Source organism: Mustela nigripes, chromosome 4 (genome assembly GCF_022355385.1).
Source record: "Mustela nigripes isolate SB6536 chromosome 4, MUSNIG.SB6536, whole genome shotgun sequence".
Lineage (NCBI taxonomy): Eukaryota > Metazoa > Chordata > Mammalia > Carnivora > Mustelidae > Mustela > Mustela nigripes.
The window spans coordinates 119,435,740-119,457,219 of NC_081560.1; the positions used below are offsets into that span (position 1 = coordinate 119,435,740).

Consider the following 21,480-nt stretch of genomic DNA (forward strand, 5'->3'; position numbering starts at 1 on the left):
ACAGGAATCACAAGTAGGCAGAGAGGCAGGTGGTGGGTGGGGGAGCAAGTTCCCTGCCAAGCAGAGATTCCAGTGTGGGGCTCTATCCCAGGACTCCAGGATCATGACCTGAGCCGAAGGCAGAGGCTTTAGCCCACTGAGCTACCCAGGCGCCCCACACAACAAACTTCTAAGTAACCCATGGGTCAAAGAAAAAGTCACAGGCAAAATCAGAAAATATTGTGAGCTGGGGGGGGGGGGGATCAGAAGAGACCTCAAATCGCTAAGGAAATGTTGAAAAACAAAAATAAAACTGGGGGCATCACGTTACCTGATTTCAAGCTTTATTACAAAGCTGTGATCACCAAGACAGCATGGTACTGGCATAAAAACAGACACACAGACCAGTGGAACAGAGTAGAGAGCCCAGATATGGACCCTCAACTCTATGGTCAATTAATCTTTGACAAAACAGGAAAAAATATATAGTGGAAAAAAGACAGTCTCTTCAATAAATGGTGCTGGGAAAACTGGACAGCTATATGTAGAAGAACTCGACCATTCTCTTACACCGTACACAAAGATAAACTCAAAATGGATAAAAGACCTCAACGTGAGACAGGATTCCATCAGAATCCTAGAGGAGAACATAGGCAGTAATCTCTTCGATATCAGCCACAGCAACTTCTTCCAAGATATGTCTCCAAAGGCAAAGGAAACAAAAGCAAAAATAAACTTTTGGGACTTCATCAAAATCAAAAGTTTCTGCACAGCAAAGGAAACAGTCAAAAAACAAAGAGGCAACCCACGGAATGGGAGAAGATATTTGCAAATGACAGTACAGACAAAAGGTTGATATCCAGGATTTATAATGAACTCCTCAAACTCAACACACACAAAACAGGCAATCATATCAAAAAATGGGCAGAAGGTATGAACAGACACTTCTCCAATCAAGACATACAAATGGCTATCAGACACATGAAAATATGTTCATCATCACTAGCCCTCAGGGAGATTCAAATTAAAACCACATTGAGATATCACCTTACACCAGTTAGAATGGCCAAAATTAGCAAGACAGGAAACAACATATGTTGGAGGGGATGTGGAGAAAGGGGAGCCCTCTTACACTGTTGGTGGGAATGCAAGTTGATGCAGCCTCTTTGGAGAACACTGTGGAGATTCCTCAAGAAATTAAAAATAGAACTTCCCTATGACCCTGCAATTGCACTCCTGGGTATTTACCCCAAAGATACAGATGTCATGAAAAGAAGGGCCATCTGTACCCCAACGTTTATAGCAGCAATGGCCACGGTTGCCAAACTATGGAAAGAACCAAGATATCCTTCAACGGACGAATGAATAAGGAAGATGTGGTCCATATACACTATGGAGTATTATGCCTCCATGAGAAAGGATGAATACCCAACTTTTGTAGCAACATGGACGGGATTGGAAGAGATTATGCTGAGTGAAATAAGTCAAGCAGAGAGAGTCAATTATCATATGGTTTCACTTATTTGTGGAGCATAACAAATAGCATGGAGAACATGGGGAGTTAGAGAGGAGAAGGGAGTTGAGGTAAATTGGAAGGGGAGGTGAATCATGAGAGACTATGGACTCTGAAAAACAATCTGAGGGGTTTGAAGTGGCAGGGGGGTGGGAGGTTGTGGTACCAGGTGGTGGGTATTATAGAGGGCACGGATTGCATGGAGCACTGGGTGTGGTGAAAAAATAATGAATACTGTTATGCTGAAAATAAATAAATTAATTTAAAAAAAAAAGAAAATATTGTGAGCTGAATGAAATGAAAACAGAATCAGAATTTATGGGAGCATCTAAAGCAGTGCTTAGAAGAACATTTGTATCACTAAAAATGCCTAGAAGAAGAAAAGCCACAAATCAGTAAACTAAGATACCACATAAGTAGGAAACCATAAAGGAAGAATAAATTAAACAGAAAGGAATCAGAAGGAAAGAAATAATAAAAATTAAAACAGAAACTGAAAAGAAAAATATTTTTTAAAAGTATGAGACAACAATCAATGAGATGAAAAGTTGATTCTTTAAAAACAACAAAATAATTTTTTTAAATATAAAACAAATAAAACTGACAAGCCTTTGGTTAGACTGTCAAAGACAAAAAAGGGGGAAAACTCCACACCTAAGCAAGGAATGAAGCAGAGGATATAATTTTATCCCCATCAAGAGTAAAGAGGTTATAATGAACATTATGAATGGCTAAATACTAATAAGTTAGAGAACTTAAATGGACAAATTCTTGTAAGCAAAATTACCAAGACTGACTCAAAACTTAAACAGAGGTATTTCAAGTACAGAAATTGAATTATTAATTAAAAATCTTCACACAAAGAAAAGCTAGCCCTGTATGACTTCATTGGTGAATTCTATCAAACACTTAAAGAAGAAGTTTCATGAATTCTTCACAAAATCTTCTCAAGGAGGATGAAACTCTTCCCAGTTTGTTTATAAGACCAGAATTAGCCTAATAACAATGCCAGACAAAGACATCACAGAAAAAGAAAACCACATATCGATCTTCCTCATTGATATAGAAGCAGAATCCTCAATTAAATATTAGCAAACTTAATGCAACAACATATACAAAGGCGTATACACCATGACCAAAATGGGATGCATTCCGGGAACATGAAGTTCTTAACCTCAGAAAATCGATTAATATAATCCACTATAGTAATAGGATAAATGATAAAAGCCACAAGATCATCTCAATAGATGCATAAAAAACAATTGACAAAATCTATCTTCTGATCATGAAAACAAAATCTTGGTAAAGTAAGACAGAAGGACATTTTTCGAGCTGATAAAGGGCACCCCTGAAGAACTGACTGCTAATGTCTTACATACAGGTGATGATTGCCTTCTTTGCCTTCTGATGTTAGGAACAAGGTACAGTGTTACTCATATCACTTCCCTATTGTACTGGATTCTAGGCACACAATAAAAAAAAATAAATTACAGCATTCAGAGTGTAACAGAAGAAATAAAACTCTCATTGTTAGTAGATGATGTGATTTCTGTATGCATAAAATCCTAAAAATACATGCACATGCACGCACCCACACCCACGTATGTGAACGAGCATGCACGCGCGCACACACACACACACACACACTAGAACTAAATAAATTCAACAAGGTCACAGGATACAAAATCAATATACAAAGCCAACTGTATTTCTATTTACTGACAATGAACAATTGAAAGAGAGTGAAGAAATCAATTTCATTCCCAGTAATAGGAAAAAAAATATTAAAATACTTTGAAATAAATTTAACAAGAGAAGGGCTAGACTTACACAATGAAAAGATTTTGAGAGAAATTAAAGAAGATTTGTATACATTGAAAGACATTCATGGGTTGATTCAGTACTGTCAAGATGTCAGATTCAATGTAATCTTGAATAAAATCCCAGCAGACCTTTTTTTTTTTTTTTAAATAATTGACAAACTGATCCTAAAATATATGTGTACAGATATGCAAAGGACTTAGGATAGTCAAAATTATTTTGATAAAAAATAGAGTTGAAGAACCTATACTTTCTGATTTCAAACTATATAAGAAACCTACTCTAATCCAGACAGTGTGATAGTGGGGTAAAGCCAGACATATAGATCAGTAGACAGACTGAGACTCTTACTCAGAGAATGAGACGTTCTTCCATTTAATGTACATTGATTTTTGACAAAGATGCCAAGGCAATTCAATGGGAAAAGAATAGTCTCTTCAACAAATTTTGCTGGGACGATTGCATGTCCACATACCAACAGATGAATTTAAACCCTTGCAGCATGCAGAAAACTCACTGAAAACAGGTCTAGACCTATACTTAAAACTGAAACATATAAAACTTCTTGAGAAATCAGAAAATGTTTGTGCCTTTCAGTTGGACAGAGTGTCTTATTTATGGCATCCAAGAATGATCCATAAAAGAAAATTTGATGAATTGATCTTCACTGAAAGTGAAAACTTTTTACCTGAAAAGCCATGGTTAAGAAAATGAAAAGAAAAGCCACAGCATAGGGTAAAATATCTATGAATCATACATCTGATGAAACATTGTATTGAGAATCTATATATAGCACTTACAACTCAATAATAGGTCAATGTTGCAATTAAAAAGGCAGAAAAAAGACTTGAATAGATGGATACTTTGCCAAAGAAGATACACAAATGACCATATGAGAGTGACTAACGAGCACATAAGAGATGTCTAAAGTCATTAGTCATTAGAGAATGCAAACTAAAGCCACAAGAAAAACGTATTTCATGCCACTAGAAAGGCTACAATAAAAAAGATCAAGGATTCCAAGTGTTGGGGACAATGGGAAAAACCAGAAGCCTTGTATACAGCTGGTGTGAATATAAAATGGTACAGTCACTTTGGTAAAGTTTGGCAGCTTCTGAAAAATTGATACTTAATGTACAACCCAGTGATTCCACTGCTAGTATTCTTCTGAGAATTGAAGACTAAGTCTGTGTAAAGTGTTGTATGCAAATGTTCACAGTTCACATACATAAGCATCACTCATCATAGCCCAAACTAGAAATGGTCTAAAAAGCTAGCAGCTGATGAATGGACAAACACAATGTGATCTAGCCACACAATGCGATCTAGCCACGTAATGTGATATTATCTGATAATACAAGGGAATGAACTACAACATACACAAACCTCAAAAACATCACGCTAAAAGAAAAAAGCCAGATGTAAAAGACAACACATCATATGACCCTCTGTGTGTGCAGTGTCCATAAAAGACAGACACGGACTAAGAAGGACATCAGTAGCTGTCCGGAGCTCAGGCTGGGAGCAAGGATTGATGGCATTGAGTGTGAGAGGTCTTCGTGGGGACAGAAATGTACTTAAATTGGAGTGTAGTGAAGGCTGCACAGCTCTGTAAATTTCCTAAGTGTAAGTTGGACACATGGGTACATTTTACGGTGTGTACATCATACCTTGGTAAAGCCAGAGAGAGAGTGAGAGGGAAAGAGGGAGAAAAGAAGGGGAGATGCTATTGTGATGGTGCCATGGACAGGGAAGAGAATTTAAGTTTTCAGAAGGAATGATTGCACCTGCAGATTTTAATTCATGGAGGTGACTGAGCCGTGGCAGTGTTCAACGCCACTAAAGAGACTCCCAAGAGAAGGGGCATCCAAATCCTGTGGGGTCATGTGGGGAAGCTCCAGGTTGGGTTGAGAGGCATGGAGGAACAAGGGAAAAGGACAGACCAGGGGCAGACAAGGAGGGTCATGGTGAACGGCTGAGGACTGGTGGGCTTGGGGCACAGAGGCTGTTGCTCATTCTCTGCCCCCTGGCCCTGAGTTCATTTGGGTAGGGGAAGACTGGCTTGGTGTGCTGTGTTTGTGCCATAAAGGAGACGGTAGGAGGTGTGGGGCTCTGGATCTGTTAGCGTAGCATGAAAGGCATGGGCCCAGGCTCCTCCTTTGCTATCTCTGAGAACTGCCTAGTCCTCCGAGGGGCAGTCTCTCCCATCAGCGGCACCACACATGCCAGAGCATCAGGAATATAGAAGATATAGGGAATCCAACTGGTCTTGTGATGGATGGCTGCCAAACTGACAAACGTGGACTGAAGAAAACACAGAAGGAAGGGAGGATTAAAATGGCAACAGAGGAGAATCTCTTTCTCAGTATATTTCAATAACAGTAATTTTTGAAGGTGGTTCCCTCTCCCCTGGGAGAACCAAAACAAAGGAAAAGTCCATCCACCTGTTTTCAAATGAACATATGGAAAAACATAGCTATTTGCACACGTACTTTTTCACTTTTATAGCATGCATTGCTCATACGTTGGCAGCAAAGTTAGGCAGGACAGTTTTTATTAGTTGTGGATTGACTAGAGTCTGGATGTGTGTTCCAGGAAGGGGGACATCTTGAATGCTATAATCAACAGAAGAGGGCTGCCATTACCGTTTTATTTTTTTATATTGATTTGATTTGATTTATTTGAGAGAGAGAGAAAGAGCATAGGTAGGCAGAGGGGCTGAGGGAGAGGGAGAAGCAGACTCCCCACTGAGCAGGGAGCCCCACCTGGCATTCAATCCTGGGACCCCAAGACATGACCTGAGCCAAAGGCAGACACTTTACCGACTAAGTCACCCGGGTACCCCATGGTTTGATTTTTGTGAGAGAGGAAGTGTTCTGATCCTTCACATTAGCCTTTAATGTACTTATTAAAAGTGTTTTTAACTGATAAATAATTTTTGGTTGCCCAAAATAACATGGGACTGCAACATATTAAATACAGAAATATATGGAAATATTATATATGTGGATATATTAAATGTATGAATAAATGAATAAAAACTATATTAATAATCTTATTAGCCTGTGTACATTTTTCACAGGTAACTCATTTTAATAAATAAATTTGTTAAAATTACCATAACTGGGACACCTGGTGGGCTCAGTCAATGGAGCATGTGGCTCTTGATCTTGAGGTCATGGGTTCAGGCCTTGCAATGGATGTAGACATTACGTAAAAATAAAATCTTAAAAAAAAAAAAATGACCACAGTGATTTTAAGATTTCAGATGTTATTGTTTCTAATGCTTTATATTTAGGTAAGGATGTAAATTATACCTTTTTTTACTTTGTAAAACCAAGGGGAAAAAAAATAAACCACCTCGCAACTTAGAGATTTAGGAGGGAAAACTTCAGGAATTAAAACACAAAATCAAGTTGAGCAGCGTAGTCCAACAGATGTTTAAACAGATGACTAAAATGTGCCATGTGAATTCCTAATGCATTTCAAAGAACACTGCCTGATACTGAGAAATGCAACAGATCACCCAAGTGGTACATGACGCTGGAAAATGATTTCCACTGAAATGAATGTGGTGGACAGGACTCGAGGACCTCAGGATATCTGCTTATAATTTTACATCTGTATTTGCAACACTCTCTGTAGAAGATGGTGACTGCCTGTGGAGATGGGAGTTGTGTCCAGCAAACACATGGGTTCTTGGGTTCCTTGGGCTTGTCCCACCACATCTTCCCTCCGACCATCCTACGTCTACGTGGCTGCTCTGTCCTTGAAATTGAGCATCTTTCATGACATTTATTGAAGGATATACAACTACCCTCCTGATAGCATCACCACACTTTTCTGGGTCTGGAACAATGGAATAACGATCACCTCAGAAAATGGGACATACAGCTTTTTAAGACAGACACTGAGGCCTGAAGAAAATGATAAATAATCTTCCTCATAGCATGGACATTCTCTACCAAATTCTCTAAAATGGCCAAGTGCATCTTGGGACATTATCGGAGAAGAGAACCTGGCAACTGGTAGGTTCTTGAGGAACGTTTTCTGGAAAGGAGCTACAAAGAAAATGAAACAAGGTGCATGATTAGAGAAAGTATAAGAAAGGGGAGTGTGTTGCCTGGATGGAGACAGTGGTTGGGTAGCCTGGGTAAGCTGACAAGGAAGGCTAAGAAATTGGGAAGTGGGGCTCCTCTACACAGAGGCAAAGGGCATGAGCTTTGATGCCAGGTGGATCATGGTTTGAATCTTGCCTCATTCACTAGCTTGAGCATTTTTAGGGCCCTCTTGGAGGCTTGGGATCCTTCTCCATCAAAGGGTTTGGTTGTAAAGATTACAGATTGCATACAGAGAAACTAATACATGGCCACTGTTTAATATGCTAATCTGAGAATTAAAGCCACAGGAAGGGATAATGAATGATGAAAATCACAGCGTTCCCTTGCTAGGGATTTGGCTTTTAGCCAACATGAAGGACCGACTTTCTCACAGTAAAATACCAGTCAACGAATGGTAATGAGGACCCGTCGGAGCCCTGCAGATCCCACCATGTGGATGAGAATACTCCCTTAGGTCTATGCAAAGGGGACCCCAATCCTGGGGACGATTGTGTGGGATCCATGCATAAAGCCATGTTTAAAGGTAGGAATACCACCCACCATATAACTTGGGATAGTCAGACACAGTACCTAGCGGTATAACACGGACATCTTCTGTAGTACTCTGTTGGGATAAATGATACATAGTCTCTCTATGGAAGCCTCATCCATCATTTCTTTCTATCATCACACACTTGAGGCAGGTATCAGAACCTTTGCTACTGGGGCTCCTGGGTGGCTCCGTCAGTCAAGCATCCGACTCTTGATTTCAGCTCAGGTCACAATCGCAGGGTCCTGAGTTTGCACTGGGCTCTGTGCAGGGCATGGAACCTACTTGAGATTCTCTCTCTCCCTATGCCCCTCCTCATTTGCATTCTCTCTCTCTCTCAGAAACAAACAAACAAAACAAAACTCTGTACTGGACAGGTAAGGAAACAGAATAGGAATTTAGAGGACTTTCCCAGGTCCCACTGCTGGTAGTTCACAGAGGCTCATAACGCACACCCAGAGTTTCTAACTGCAACCCTGGAATGTTTTTCCCAGTGCATTACCGCCCGCCGTGCCTCCCAGAGAAGGCAAGCATCTTTCAGCAAGGCCAGCGAGTTTTGCAGCTGGTGCCTGGCTGCTGAAATAAACAGCAGAGAGAGACTGTTTTGGGCTGATTTAACCTTAGGGCATCGTGCCTTCAAATCCATCTTACAGGCTGCAAGCCACCTTTTAATCTCTCTGCTGTCCCATCCAGGCCACTGCCATCAGCTAGTGTATCTGCCGGTTCATCATAGTCACAAAGTCAAAAGACAGAGTAGCCACGGAAGGGGGGCCAATGGCGCCTCGTAAGAAAATGGGATTTTTCTGGCATTGACAAAGGTATCAGCTGCCAGTCAGTGGGGAGCAGAAATTGTTCTAAGTAAAGGATCACCTGCCAAAACAGGCTTTCTAAATGAATACTGCAGCCACCCTGGGATCGATTAAGGAGCAAACTGTAGCACCTGCTCAGACAGAAAGGCAGTTTTCATCCCGTGGCTCTTCCATGAGACTGAACTACAGCACCTGGATGAAAACATTGCCCTAGAATAGGGTGTCATAGGCTTGAAGGCAATCAGCTGTTTAAAATGAACAGCAGATGAGCACATGCGGTGTTTTCATCCCTCCTCACCACCCCTAAGTCATTTCTAGGGATCACTGCATGCTGAGGTTTTATTGTATCCTTGCATGTGTGGTAGAAGGGTCAGAAACCCTTGGCAGATTCCGTGATCTGAGGTGTGTTTGTGTGCTAGGCAAGTTCTTTCAGATGGGGAAATGCCACTTGCCTCCGCGAGTGCACTGAGAAGGATGTGCCCAGTGAGTGGTCCCTAAACTATTTGCACGTCAAGCACTTGCTGCCTCCAGCACCAGAAGACTGGAGGGATCCATGACAAAGCACGTGGTCCTGGTGAGACGCTCCGGCATGAGATGTGATGCCTTCTCATCGGCGTGTAAAGAAGAACATTTTAATCACTATTTTTGAAAACGCCTTCTCTTTTTCGCCCAGTCAGGTGTCTGGATGACTTGGGGTGTAAGTTTAGGTTGGTTGAGAAGGCAGGGACTATAGGTGTGTTCATTGGCATGGTTGTGGAGGCGTTTGGTGTAAAACTCCTGGTATATAAGGGATCGATCGAGTCCCACATCAGGCTTTGTACTCAGCGGGGAGCCTGCTTCTCCCTCTGCCTGCCGCTCCCCCTGCTTGTGCGTGCTGTCTCTCTCTTTCTCTGTCAAACAAATAACTAAAGTCTTAAAAAGAAAGAACACCCGGTATATAGCCCAACTCCGAATTAATGACGCAGTGGTTGGCAGCTTTGGCCTGAGAAACCTGCCAGCATTTTCGGCTAGGTTGTTTGTCTGTCATGTTTACAGCTGACTGATATGAGGGTCTTTCTTTTATGGGCAGTATTGGCCTTCATTTGCATTTCTGGAATCTCCCTGGGGCTTGACTACAGGTGTGGATTCTTGGTTCACAAAGGCAGACCCACTAGTCTGTCTTTCCCCGGGTTGTTACTGACGCTAAAAAGCAGGCAGAGCCCTGGATGTCATCCGCCCGTCTCTTGCTTGTCCCACCCCATGGAGGTATGTGCATTTATGTTCTCTTCATCTGTTACCCTGGGTCTCTCTCTCTCCCTCGCCCTTTCTGCCTTGCTTGGTTCAGAGCAGAGAGGAACGCACCGACGTTCAGGGTACATTGGAGACCGTGTTTGTGCTTCGCCCAATTTCTCTGTGCCCCCAGGACTCACAGCAACAGATGCTGGCACGTGGGGATGGTGACAAGTGCAGAGAAGTCAGCAGGTGACTTCAGACCGTGTGCTGTTCCCAGGGGGAGGACACGAGGTATTGTGCGGTGTAAGGGGAGCCGTATGGTTTTATTTAGGCGCCTGAGCTCACTCGCTCTCTTCTTCAGAGCGTTCAGATTCCATTTATTTCCCTCTGATGTTTTCTTAAAACTTCCTTCTTAGCATCCTGGGTAGTGGTATAGTGAGAACCTTCAAACACAATGACCAACTCCCAGAAGAAACTGAACAGGGGCTAAAGTATAAGGCTCAAATGGGCTTGCCCACGAACTGGGACCTTTGTGGTGTAATTTAACCCCCTAATGATCAGCTCCTTGTTAAACAAAGATAGTAGCTCCTCAGCAGGCTGCCTGGGAGGTTGGGTGAGTCTACCGTATGTGCTCTTCTCACACGCGTCCCTAACGCATGGCAGGTGCAAGGTAATTATCAGCTGCGGCTGCTGAACAACGACTGTATGTGGAGGCAGGAGCCGAAGGATGGGGAGGATTTGGGGGTTTTGGCTTGCGTGGGCTTCTGTGTTTAAGTCTGTAAGAACTGGCTGTGCACATCCCTACCTTGCCCCTGGGTGTTCCATTGTCCGCCCACTGAGGCTGCGCTTAGCATGCCTGGGGGCCTGGGAGCTGGAAGAGGGAAATTGACCCCAGCTTCTGGATCCCACCTCCTGGATCCTGCGTCCTTCCTGCGGCTCAGAGGGGAAGGGTGTGGCCAGCGTTCCCGAGGAGCTCAAGCAAGACGTGGCCCACTGACTTCACCTTTGTGGGTCACCCAGAACAGTGGCTCCGAATGAATTCTTAAGAAGGAACTGAGGCATTGAGGCTGTCCAAGCAACCTGGAGAGTTAGGTAGAAGGCCATGGCGACCTTCCGGGTGTGAGCCCCTGAACCAAACCAGGTTTCATTTGCTCTCTGGAGTCGAGATCAGACTCTACTCAGGGGATCAAATAACCCGCCCTTGTCTGCACCCGGCACACAGCCATCAGCCGAAGCCAGCTGGCCGCCGCTAGAGATCGGTAACCTACCTTCTCTTCTCCCGATTAGGAGAGGAAAAGACGGATCATTTGGAATAGTGAATGGCCTTGACAGAGGCTGCGTGACTCAGAGTTACCAAGACAGAATTCGAACCCGGCTCTGTTCTTAAAGGTCAGAGCTCGGGAGGTGACACCATTACTTTCTTCCTTCCACCGCCCTGACAATCGATGGCTTTGATGACAATTGATGGTCCTGTCTCCTGTTATCTTTGTGATAACAAAGCCGCTGAGGACCTGAATTCCGTCCTTCCTACTGTTTGGGTAAAGTTTTCTCTTTCCCCTGAAAGCCTAACTAGGAGAGAGAATTTTTTCCTGTGAAAGGAATTAATGGCTGTGATGGGGACTTAGAATTTGGAACACCTGGGTCTGATCTTTGTTCTTTAATTTTCCTTTGGTGCTGATCAAGGAGGGCTACCAGCCTAATTTCTTGAACTGGGACAATATCTCTTTCCAGGGGTACTGAGCAGGACAAATGTATCTTCCTGTATATTTGACATAATGGTAAGTTCTAGGAGAACAGAAACCATATATTTTAAATCCTGTTTTTACAGTGATAGTTGATAATATCTATCAACTTAATTTGATAAAATAATTATAGTTACTTTTCTGGAAGCCTAGAACGTGCGAAACATTCAAGTATTTAGCAAATAAATGAATAAACAGGGTTTTTCCCCCTCTAAGTAGCTCCCAAAAATCGTATTTTAATGAATGCTCTAAACTGAGGATTCTCCGATGAAGGTGATCCCTTTCCCCACAGGAGACAGAGTCTGATGACCCTTTTGGTTGTTACTACTGGAAGAAAGAGTTGCTCTTGTCCTCTAGTGAGTAGAGGCCAAAGTTACTGTTAAATATTCTGTAATGTCCTGGGCAATTATGCAGGCAAAAATCTTAATCAGGCAGAGCCTGGGAAACCCTGCACTAGAGTAAGAAACTTGCCACTCACACTGGATCTTGGACCAGCACTCGGCTTACCTGGGGACTTACCAGAAATAGGGATTCTCTGACCCTGGCCCAGACCTACTGTAATCAATCTTCCTTTACCAAGATCCCTAGGGGAGGAGCATGTCCATTTATGTTGGAAAAGCACTAGTTGCAAGTCATGCTGTTTTTAAAAAATAAACTTTAAGAATGGTGTCGTTAAAAAAAAAAAAAAGAGTATAGAGTCCCTATGCACCCTGTACCAAGTTTCTGTATTATAAACCTCTCCTGTTAATGTGATACACTTGTTACAGTTAATGAGCCGATATCAGTACTTTACCAGTGAGGAGAGCCCAGGCTTTCCTCACATTCTGTTAGTTTTTATCTAATGTTCTTTTTCTATTCCACGATCCTGCTGAGGATGTCACTTTCTATTTTGTCTTCATATCTCCTTAGGCTCCTCTTGGCTGGGACAGTTTCTCAGATGTTTTCTTGTTTTTGTGTCTGATCACTAGATAATATTGAGTGGTACCAGTCAGATATTTTGTAAAATATTTCTCAGGGGGATTTGGGTTTTTTGTTTTTTGTTTTTTTTTTCACATGGTTAGACTGGGGTGATGTTATGTTTGGAGGAAGATCACAGAGCTAAGTATCATCTTCAACACGTCACATCATGGGTCCTACTGTCAATCTGCCTTGTCGTTGGTTGTCACGAACCTGATTCCCTGGCTGAGACTGTTGTTGGGTACTATTTTTATAGCTTATATTTATTTCTTATTGGATTCATATTTGCTTTACTGGGCAACCAAGGCTTTGTCCTTCTGAGGCTATTTTCCATGGTGGAAGTTTGAAGGCCTACAACATTACAATTGCCAGATTTCTTATAGATCTGGAACTTCAGATTGGAAATTTATAAATGAGCAACTTCACAGATTAAATAGACGACTTAATTTTTCTCTAGGGAAGCATACAGATTGCAGGAAAGGGCAAATCTGATTAATTGAAAGAGTGAAAAGCCACCTGGAACCAACAATTAATTGTTTTGTTTTTTTCCAAAGATGAGAAACCCCATTGGCAATTTCTGATCTGTATCCTGAAACATATTGGATAGGAAATCAACATTTGTCATCAAATGGGTGGTTTCAGGGAAGATGTTGCTCCCCTTACAAACCCCCCTGCCGCCCAACTTCTGCCTCTTGGTGTGGTAGGGCAATATGCTAAGAGGTGGGAAATTAGGGCCATGGTTCCTGCACTTTGCCATGGCTTATAAATCATGGTGTAGTAGCTGTGATTGCATTATGTTGCAGGCTCTTTGTCAGATTCAGATAATTAATCCTAATCTGGACATTTTATTGTGTTGTTCCAAGCAACTGAGATAAACAGATGTTAAAGCACTTTGATCTCTCAAGGCGCCTGGGTGGCTCAGTCGGCTTAGGGGCTCTGATCTTCTGGTTTCTGGGCAGGTCATGATCTCAGGGTTGTGGGATGGAGCCCCATGTTGGGCTCCAGGCTCGGAGTTTTCTTGTCCCTCTCCTGCTCCTCACTCTTTATCTCTCTTATAAAAAGAGTACTTTGACCTCCTTCACCCCACCTCCTTGTAACGACCGCCCATGACTTGTTACCATCCTCGAGGTTACCGTGTTGGAGTAACACAGCACTCCTCTCTCCCTGCCTCTGGTCTCCCACCTTGTGTCGATGGTGGTGCTACGTTACCACAATTCTCTTCTCCAAACTGGAGAGTGTCTGTCCCACCTGCAGACCTCAGCTCCATGTTCTGTTTAAAAGTTAAAGCTATCACTGCATCTCCACAAACACACTCAACACAATAAAATGTCCAGATTAGGATCAATTATCTGAATCTGACAAAGAGCCTGCAACATAATGCAATCACAGCTTCAACATGTTCTAGACAGGTAAGACCTTCTCAGCAAAGAGCAGTTTACAATTCTAGCCTGACCAAAAAAAAAAATATATATATATATATATATATATAGATAGATAGATATATCAGCCCCCAGCTCCTTCTAGACCCTTGATGGCAGGATGTTCTCTGAGGTTTCCAAGATGGAATGTGAAGAACCCAGGAGCCATGTTGGACCAAGGAGCTCTAAGAACTGCCTGTGTTTCTCCGTGCAAGTGAGGTATGAAAGGGCAGAAGTCGTTGACTTTTGGGAAGCCAGTTCTCAGATGAACAAAAGGCCAGCTCTCACTGCACATGTTCTTAGAGAATGCTTGTACCAAACTTAGAAAATTCTTTAAGTCAGTTTCTTTAAAACTAAGATACTAAAAAGGTGCTTTACCTTCTATAAGACTTTTCATTTTCTTTTTCAGTAAACATTTAAGAATAGCATAATCCTAGAGCTGGACTTGAGACTATCCGGGATCACTTTGTAGATGAATGCAGAAGCCATGGGAGAGTAGAAGAATGTGCGTGGTCAGCTTACTGAGCTGGGACAAGAATTAAGTTCTTTTGACACCAAGTATGATGTTCCATTTAATATTTCATGCTGCATTGTATCTCTAAATAGTATAAGGCAGTTTGGTTTTTAAGTAAAATGCTATACAAAACCTATTTCTCATGGTAAAACTAGGTGACAGTGTCTTGGAGATTTTTTTTTATTATAAAAAGTTTATAGAGGGAACAGCATAGTAATGAAATAAGTCAGAGAAAAGATACTAAAGGAACATTACCAAATTAGGTCACAGGGAAAGAACAAGGTTGACATAGTATCAAACTTACAAATAATTAGATGAAATGCAATTGGACAAGGTATTTTAATGGCTCTGCCCTCCACACTATAGTATTATTAATGTTTGAGACTTCTGAGTCTAGTTAGCACACAAAGCTACATTCGTTCCAGATATGCAACATGATTCTACAGCTCTCTGATGCTGTGGTCTTTGAGATTTTAATTTAAACTCTTTTAGGTTTGTTTTTTGGTTTTTTAAATGATGAGAGACCACAAAGTGAAGATCATAGTTCTTCTACTTTGGGAAATATTGAAGTTGGAGAGGGAAATAATGGAAGATTTCAAGAGTTTACGTGAGTAGGTCCAGTTTCAAAATACTAACTTCAATATTAACATGCAGAAAGCAACACTTTGGAGGGATGTATCCAAACTCAATTATGATTTTGTATACACAGTAACCAATTTCAAAATCAGCACTAGAGTTTGTGATCATTGCAAATTAGGTCCTAATAGCATTGACGTAAAATGTGGCTATAAGGCAAAAAGTCATATCTTCATATTTGGGGATCTGATGCTTCCACTGTGAGAAATGCTCATGCATTACTCTGCTTGAAGGATGATTTCCAAATGTGCTTCTCCGGTAAAGGCAGAGCGGTATCTACAGATGATCTAAAGAGACCAACTGAGACGGCCAAGCAGGAGGAAATTCCAGGGGTAGGATTTTCCTGGCTTTACCGCAAATGAATGCAACTGGAAGGTTGCAGCTTATAAAATCAGGAAGAGAACGGATATTATACGTGGATTTGAGATCTTAAAATCCATTAAGGTTTTAAAAAGAGAAATGTGAGACAACAAAAAAAAAAAAAAAAAAAAAAAAAAAAAATCCTTTGCTTCCCAGAGTAAGATACTTCCTTGTAACTTTATCCTACAACACACCCTTGCATTCTACGTGTGCTCCACAGAGAAGGTTTCCTTCCTATGTTCTGTTCTGACACTGGATGGTGGTCACAGAGGGCAGTTTGAGGAAAAGTAGCAACTAAGCACAGAAGACCGGAGAGCTAGTCTCTCCTTTGCGGTTAGACCACTTCTGGGTTGTATCCAGTCAGTACTTCCTCCCCGCCCAGCCCCCACCCCAATCCATCTTGAATTTGTGAAGGCGAAATTAAGCCTAAAATGAGTCACTCTCATAGTTGGTCAATCTAAGACTTCTTCACTTGTCAATTTGCCTTTAGACTATTTCTTTCTGATTTAAGCATCTGTCTCTTTACTGAATTGCCAGAAGAACATTAGTTTTCTGACTGTAATAATCTTCCCAGTGGACGTTATCCATTGTTATTTAACTTAAAACTTGGGGGTTGGACTCTTCTCATTATTTTTGCCAGAAAAGATGTTAATTTACTCACTAAAATTCACTCATTCAATATTTTGATTATTTGTAGACCAATGAGTTCATCAACCATTTGAATTTTGAGAATCCACTCTAAATCAAGCTTTGTGCAGAAAGTTTCAGTTTTTAGAAACAACCCTTGTTTAAGTGCTGTATTTTTTTATTCTGAAACATGTATTGTTAGCACTAAGTTTCTAAGAAAACTTGGTTCTAATTATTTCAAGGAAAATGAGTTCTACTTTGGATGAACCTGATTCAATCAAGTGGCTAATTTGATTGTAATTCTGTTAGTTTCAGGATTACAGTATTTCCTGACTCCAAGCCATCCCTCTTCCTCATTTGCAGCAGATGAAGATACAGTTACAACAGAAACAATTTTTCAGGTCTTCTTTCCCTGTACAAAAATATGACTAAATTTCTCTATGATTATAAAAAGTTCTTCTTTATTCACATTAATCTTGGGATACTTTTTAAGTGAATTTTTAATGAATATTAAAGCCATTGTACTTCTAGGTGCCCTAGGGTTGTGGCTCAAAATAAGTGTGTTTTAACCATGAATTTTAGAATAAATACATTCCTCTAATTGGGGGGAATAAAAAAGCACCTGCCTTTGTCTATTTATTAATTAATTTCTATCCAGTTCAAAGCATTTATATTAGCAGAAAAAGTGGCATCTATCAGTTTTTAGAAGTTGTTCTACTTACCTTGTAGTATGCCAACCTCTTGGTGGTTTAAAACAATTTATTTCTCATGGTTCTGTGTGTTGTCTGCGTTCAGTAGATGTTTCTTGTGTAGGATCTGTTATATGACTGTAGTTAGATGACAGCTGGGGATAGAGTTATCTGGTTACTTGGCAGGCCTGGACGTTCAAGATGACCCAATCACATGGTAGGTGACTGGTGCCAGCTGTTGGCTGGAGTTCAAATGGAATATCTAAACATCAGCCATAGCTTGAGTATCTCCCCACATGGTGGTTCGGTTCCCAAGGTGAGCATTCCCAGAGACAGTAAGCAGAAGCTGGAAGCTTCCAGGCCAGCATCATCTCCACCATATTTTACTCCACCATCATCTCCACCATATTATAGGACCTGGCCAGATTTAAAGAGGTTAAAAACTAGAAACCATATTTTTATCGGATATTTGGAAAATACAATAAATCCTCATAGTTTCAATAAAATGTCCTATTAAAAAAATAATGAAAGATAAAGGAATGTCCTATCATATTCCTTAATGCTGTGATAGATCAAGTATGGTCAGAAGACCAAATATGGCCCTCTCCCTGTTTTGTAAATAAAGGTTTATTAGAATACAGCCATGCTCATACATTTATGTGTCATCTCTGATGGCTTCCATGCTACAACCACACAGTTGAGTAGCTGCAACAAGAACTATCTGGCATAAATGTTTACAGTCTGGTCCCTTATAGGAAGAAACTTGCCAACTCCTGCCTTAATATCTTCATTTTTTTAAAGAACATTATACGTTAAGGATACTTGTTAATATTTACATGAATCAGACTTTTTATTGCATGTGAATTTTTCCGTTGCCTTTTTCTCTAAGTGGTTGCTATCAACCCAACTAGTGCCCATGACCTTGTTCTAGTCCTCTAAAACAGAGTTTCCATGGAACTTGTTTTCCTCTTCAGCACAGAAGCCCTCCCTTCTGTTTCCACCCCCATGGGCTCTGTTGTCTGCTTATGAGACTCCTTTGTTCTATCAGACACTATAAGGGTTACAGTGGTCCTCAAGCCCAGCCTCACAACAAAAGGAAATTTACCTGCAGAGAATCCCACCTCACCCTCGGATTTCCCGGTTTGTTTGACCTGGGTTAAATGCATCATCACTGACAACTTGATAGGCACTGTGGCTAGAGACGAACATGGAACAAGTGTTGTCCATTTTAAAGTCTAGTCAAATCCTCAATAAAGCAATCCATCATCTGTAAGGTGGTAAAAATATAACCACCCCTTGCAAAGAATGGACTCCAGTTTGATCTGAAAATAGACCTTGTCTGCTCATTAACTGCTAGAAAGACTTTTTTTTTAAGACGAGACTAAGTGCCTTTGGTGGGGGAAGGTGGCACTTTTTTATATAAAGAAGCATGAAGAGAAGCATGAAGAGAAGGAGAAACAGAGTATGGCAAGAAATAAATGGTGGTGGAAATAGGGGGCTTGTATTCCTCCTACAGTTACTAATTGGGGGAACTACAAATAGCTTGTAGGCGAGATTACGTTGAATTGGGTGAGCTGTGGGAAATACTGAGGGTCTTAGCATGGAGTTTTCTAGAAAGTAGAGCCATGGACAAAGAATTAAATCCTGTTTGGGGGCAGGCTGCTATGGAGTGTTTACATGTGTTGGAGGCAAGGGAGTGGGCAGGTAAATGGGATCCAAAGTTAAAGGTCAGACTTAGAAGGGAAAAAAATCCCATTTTCTGTTACCACCCTAACCTGTTCCATCTTACGGGTGAAATCCCACATGACAGGGGCATACACATCTAGAGCTGGTATTGAATAAGTTTAAATGTAGAGAACCTGCCTTTATTCAGATAATAAGGGGAAACCATGCAAGCTCATTTCTAAAAGGCAGCATCTTGAATATTTTGCGTAACTGTACTATCAGGCATACTAATTCAATAACTTAGATATAATTTTGGATTGTAATAGTATTTTCATTTTTAATTAGACTGAAAGCTTCAGCGGCTGGTATGAATGAAATGCATTTTCTGCCAAAGACATGTCTCCATCATGCATGATTTATAATGTGCCACCGATTTTTTTTTGTTTCACTAAACCCTACACAATTTGTCTCCCCACCCCCAAAGACTTGAAAAACTGTAAGAGATAGTAGATAAATCAACTGAATTGTAGAAAGGGGTGGTCTTTGAAAGCATTACACGTATATGTGTGATGCCCAAGAGATCTTGGGGATGGTTTTAAAGTAACATTGTGAGAGCCCAAGTGGCAAATTCTTCCTTGCTGAAAGAAATAATTCTTCAGAGGGATGACTGTTAGAGGTGTTAAAAGATAAACTGGGGCATACTAAACATTTTTTAAGAGTTTATTGGAGCAAAAATCTATTCCTGGGAGAGCTGAAAGTGTAATTCAGTTAAGTCTTGGTTTGGAGACCTGGAGATTAGAATAAGTAACTTTGTTTTGAACCTGTTGTCTTATTTTTAATAGAATGAAAAGGATGTTGCTGTTCTGTCTGGTAGAACTCTCTGAAGGATGGGAGGAATATTCACTGTCCAATATGGCGGGCACGTGTCGCATTGGATGTGTGTCTATGACAACTGAAGACCTGAATTTTAAATTTTACTTATTTTGGAGTAACTTTTAAATAGTCCCATGTGGCAAATGGCTCCCATATTGGAGAGCACAGCACAAAGAAAACAAAATGTTCTTGGAAAAGAATGTAAAGATATGGAAAACAATTGTTCATCATTGTAGTGATAATTCATAAAGCATTAATGTTTAGAACTACAGCTTTGTCATCATCATCACAGATGAAAATGGACACATTTTTCTTCCTGGAGATTGATCCTAATAGTGTCCTTAGAAATTATGGTAGTAAAAATTAGGCTTTGATAATAATAAATCTGGCCTGTCCAACAGATACTGTGATTATGGAAAAACATGGTTCCATACTCTAGTTTATGCAACTTGATATAAAATGCTGTGTGTCCCCTTTAGGTTGAATATAACAAAAAACAGTGAAGCTGACTTAGTCACAAGGGATATCTCATCAAGTAGTTAATTTGTAGAAAAATTTCATTTTTTCAATTTGAGTGAACAGATGGCCTATTCATTAAAATTCAAAAGTAGATAATTACTTGATTCCAGTATTTTTAGCAAAAGGACATTTTATAACATTATGTTTGGGGAAGACTCATAGGTCTTAAAATGTCTTATCTGGCTGGACACATAAATTCTTCACCATCTACAACTGCCTGCCTGAATAAGTCAGTTAAAAATAGCCTGGCAGCTCTTCTTCTGCATGAAAACGGTCCCTTAAAAACAAAAAAAAAATACTCGTCTGTGTGAACAAAGATCTTCACATTAACCCCTGAACCCTGCCCAAACGTTCAGTCAGCAAACGTTTATCATTTTTGTGCTAGACACTTGAGACTAGGATATACATTTGAAAAGACTGTCCCAGCCCTTGAGAAGGAAAGCCCAAAGGTAAATATGTTCATTGACTCAAAGTCCTGGATTTTCTTAAAATGGAATGGTATTCCTTTCACCGTGGGCATTTTCTTAGGTCCATCCTCATAGCTTATGGTAAAATCCATGAGAATAAGAAGCAGATTTCAGTGCACATACATGCCGAAGCTCCCTGCTGTCAGTCGTATCCCATTCGAGGGGCAGACTTCTCCCTAGATGAGGGTCACACAAGGACCCCTCACAGGAAAGGGAAATGCATCTGCCAGAGAACAGCAGAGTACCTGTCTGCAGGCCCCTTTCCAGCACCCCTGGGGCCAGAGGTTTGAGAATCGGTCATGATTCAGACTTCGGAGAAGTAAAACAGTCCGTAAACTACACATTCTACTGTAATACCCCCACTTGGGTCTGGGATAACCCCTCCACCCAAGCACATTAACATATCCGTAGTAAGATATACCAGTGGTCATTCAGGTCACGTCCAGACTCTAGATGGCCTCCTCTTAGGCTGGGTCAGGTTTTGAAGGCAAATGAGAAATGGGACTTTGAGAAACAGGAAGTTGAGGACTGGATAGTAACTGACACCTGGCTGGCTAAGGCCCCCACCAGGCCACTCTCACAGGGACTGTGGATAATCAGATACCAACACAAAGCTACTGTTTGGGCTCTGTGCCTGAAGAGTACCATGAAGGACCACCGGCAAGAGTTAGCCTGCCTGCAGGTTCAGCTCCAGGGGCATTCAGAAGACTTACGCAAGAACGAAAGTTCTTCTAATAGCCAACACAGAGCTCAGAACCCTGAGCTGTTCATTCTGATACTTGTACCTGCTATCTCTTCTCTTTGCTACATTGTGTCCTATTTCCCGAACCTTCTCTCTTCTGTTAATCCACAGTTCACCTGCCATCATTCCCATTTCTCTGTGAGGCTTCTCTCTGGCTCTTCTTTCCCCTGCACCTTTTCTAGGGTAAAATCCATATTCTGTCTGCCCATCACTAGAGATGACACATTGGGCTTAGAGTTTTGTCAAAGTCTCTTCAGCAGGGAGTCTTAACCATCTCAGTTTGTGGC

General features: G+C 41.2%; 1 protein-coding gene across 2 annotated transcripts in view; it reads left to right on the plus strand.

Annotated features, from left to right (window-relative positions):
- The window catches only part of PRKG1 (protein kinase cGMP-dependent 1), a 1,248,991-nt gene that overhangs the window by 424,723 nt on the left and 802,788 nt on the right, over positions 1–21,480 (plus strand). The window lies entirely within an intron of this gene.